General features: G+C 41.2%; 1 protein-coding gene across 5 annotated transcripts in view; it reads left to right on the forward strand.

Moving 5' to 3' along the window:
- The first annotated feature begins 86 nt into the window (after positions 1-86).
- Positions 87-3,578, forward strand: part of MAP4K4 (mitogen-activated protein kinase kinase kinase kinase 4) — a 189,954-nt gene continuing 186,462 nt past the window's right edge. For all 5 annotated transcript variants that reach the window (XM_011956595.1, XM_011956597.1, XM_011956596.1 and 2 more), the window contains exon 1: positions 87-173. The gene's annotated coding sequence lies outside the window, so the exon portion shown is untranslated. The remainder of the gene's footprint in view (positions 174-3,578) is intronic.

The following is a 3,578-nucleotide window of genomic DNA, read 5'->3' on the forward strand; positions in this document are numbered from 1 at the left end:
CGAAACCCACCTCTTTTGTCACCGCCCTTTCTCTCCAACTGCCCCGCTTGATTTATTCATTTTTTGGCTTCTTTTAAATGATAACCCCTCCCCTCCTTCCTCTCCAGGATCCTGCTGGGATTTTTGAGCTGGTGGAAGTGGTTGGAAATGGCACCTATGGACAAGTCTATAAGGTCGGTGTGGGCGTCGTCTTTGTTTCCCGTGGCATGTGGAAACTTCTTGTTGGGGGACGAAGAGAGGGTGATAAACATTCTGCTGACTGGAGGCCACGCCGCTTGGCCAAAGTTGGGAGAGGGGTTTCGCCTTGCAGTCCCTCTGTTTTTGCACACCGAGTTTATATTCAGACTGGCCTTAAAAGACCTCATTTCCTGGCTTTGAGATAAGGAAATAAGCTACACTCTTAGGCATGCACTTTACTTCAAAAAAATGGAAAAGCATTTTTTAAAAATAAGACAACTGAATTTTCTCTTTTTTCCCCCCGAATCTGGCCTCCTGAGTTTGTGTGTAAATTAAAATACAGTGGAGGCGGGCCTTGCCTCTGACGATCCTAAACCACTGCTTTGGCCATCGTGAAAATTGTCATCATGTTTCAGTCTCCACTCAGTGCTTGCCAGTTGCTCAAGGTGGGGAGTTTGGCGTTACCTGGGAATACTTTATAACTGTGGTTGTCATCCTTTCTATTGATGGATACGTATTTTGGGGAAGCAGGGAGGAGTGTGTGTTTGGGCAACAGGAGCAGGAAGAATTACAGTGTGGGGATTATAAAATCTGAATTCCAGGAATAACCTGTTTGACAGCTGTGTAATTGAAACAGAAATGACGGAGAGCGAAGAGAATATAGAGGATGCCCTGGTTTCACACCCACCCAGGTCTTTTATCTTTTTAAAAAATTTTAACACCCACCCTCCACCCCAACAATAAATGAAACTAGCAAATCTGGAGACTGAGTCTGCGCTGAGTAGCTGACACCTGATGTGACTAACAGTGTTCATTTTATCCATTGTACAGTCTAGAGATTATGAAAGAGCTGTAGGGAATGGAGGCACAGGCCTTGAAAATTCAGAACGGAATGTTAAATTCTTCCTGTCTTGATTTGTTTCTCATTACTGAACGTTTTCTAAAACTTTAATCTGCACTGGGGGAGTGTTCTGTTAGAGTCGGTACAAGGTTAGGGAAGCAGGGCTTTGTGGTTCACCATGAAGAATTGTCATTGTCTCATTAAAAGTGGGTGGAGTTGGGGGGGGTTGGAAGCTGACTGTAGACGTTTTCTTAGGCTAGATTATAATGTGTGGATCTTATTGTCTGTCTCTTTTCTGCTTTGTGAGTAGAGTTTATCTATCACTTGAACGCCTCTCCTCAGCCCAGACTTCTAGCCTGGGCAGTGTACTTACTAGACTGTGGTCCGAACTTGGGTCAGTATTCTTAGGTGATCTCAAGTGTATTAGCTTGTGTTTTGTTGGTTAACTCTTGGGGCCGGGGCCAGATTTTTGAATTTGAAAGAGATCCCTGTTAACTCAGCTTGCCGGGCTCAACTGAATTTCGAAGGCTTTGGAAAATTTTGGAAAAGATTGTGTTGCAACTCACTGAGTGGTTGGTAACTGGCTAAAGGACATTCTCCCTGGTCTGTTGTTTGTTTAAGCATCAGTCAGTTTTTTTCTAACCCAGTTTTTTCTCGCCAAATCTAAGTGGTGATTGTAGGCTTCCAAGTGAATTAGCCAGAGCTTGTTTTTGACCTGGTTACACAGTAGTTGGATTGTTTGTCTTATTTGGTCAGCATGGATGTAAGTAAGCCAGAAGAAGTAAGGCAGAGAAGTAAGCCAGAAGGTAATATAGTCTTTAAACCTTAAGAAAAAGGAAAGAATGAAACCCCAGTTTGTCTTTATTGGTTTTAAGAGGTGGGAGCTGTTTATGGTAAGAGTTTAGTCAAGTTCATTGTTATTTCCCCTCATTGCCTTTTTAGTTCCATTCCCCCCAACCCTCCCAAGCTTTTGAACTAGGTTTGCTGAGCACTATGTTTGACAAGTATTTGGGATGCCAGTATCCCAAATACTTGTCAAACATAGTGCTCAGCAAACCTAGCTCTCTGACTACAAAGTCTGTGCAGTTGAGAATTTCTCTAATTATGCAAACCTAAGGAATAAAATCCATGCAAAAGTTGCCTACAGTCCAGAACAAAATAGTGCCTGAGATTTTGCTCATAAGCAGTTACATTTTTATATTATTATGGAAAACTTGAAACATAAAGACTAAAGAGCTCGGTTTATCAGCACATAACTAATCTTGTCTCATCTGTATTCTTCTTCTCCTCCTTTATCTTAATGTAAACCCCAAATGCCATTTCAGCCATAAATACTTCAGAATATTTCTTTTTTACACCATCACATTGTTGTTATCACACTTGGAAAAATGTCTTATATTTGCTGTTAACATTTTCCTGATTGTCTCATACATCAGGAAAATTTTTTTACTATACATGTCTTTTTTTACTATAACAAGTTCTTTAATGTTTACAAGCGGGTACTGGGAACTTCAGTCTTAGAGGTGGTGAAAATAGCAGAACATCTCTTTTTTCCTCTTTTTAAGTATTTAATTTCTAGAACCATTTACCATTATGCATAGGAGTTCATTTAGGATTTTTGTTGGTATGATTTGCTTGTGGTAGCTTTGGGATTAGATTATTAACACTCTAGAGTTTTTTTATTGCTGCTAAAAATCCTTTAGGATGAATTCGAAAAATTTTTTGTTGCTGAATTGTTAATTTATAAAAAGGTCTTTATTTTTAAACATAATTTTAGGTAAAAAAATCTGTAAGCTGAACAACAAGTGGTCCTAATTTATTTTAGTGTCATTTTCTATTTTTCATTAGCGCAGAGGTTGCTTATTTTGAGGCAGCTATATATACATGAAGTGAATGAGTGGAAAAGAGAGTTTTCCGAGATTTGATATGTCATATGAAATAGCTTTTTTTGGGGCGAATGACTCCGCTGCAAAACTGTGCTAATGGTAGACCCCTCATTTATTGAAGAAAGGGAGGGGAGGGGTGTTTGTGTGTGGCAGTAGGGCTAAGAGTGACCTTTGGGAATGCTAGAAAGGTTAGGGAGTAGTGGGAATTTCAAGGAGATATTATTTGGACTTGAGGGGAGACATCTTTAAGCATTGAGGAAAGATTTTGTTGAAATTGGGGATCCCTGAGAGTAGGGGACTTGATCCAGATGTGTGTTGGGAAGGAGCTGGTAAGATGTTTGGCCTTGGGCAGTGGTCTAGTGACAGGAGGTGAAGGCCGAGGCAGCATAGGGACTGTGGTGGTAGAGAGGAGGAGCGGTTGGGGTGGATACTCGGGCATTACTCTTTGCTGGATTTCGCTTGTTAAATTCACTCATTCTCTGCAGGCTTTGGTATGTCCCTTTAAGTGGGTACACTGTTTGCCCACGGTGTTAGGAGGAGACTTGGGATTCCCAGCACTTTGGGAGGCCGAGGTGGGTGGATCACCTGAGGTCAGGAGTTGGAGACCAGCCTAGCCAACATGGCAAAACCCCGTCTCTACTAAAAAAATAAAAAAATTACCCGGGTATGGTGGT

Source organism: Colobus angolensis, unplaced genomic scaffold (assembly GCF_000951035.1).
Source record: "Colobus angolensis palliatus isolate OR3802 unplaced genomic scaffold, Cang.pa_1.0 Scaffold42, whole genome shotgun sequence".
In the NCBI taxonomy this organism is placed as follows: domain Eukaryota; kingdom Metazoa; phylum Chordata; class Mammalia; order Primates; family Cercopithecidae; genus Colobus; species Colobus angolensis.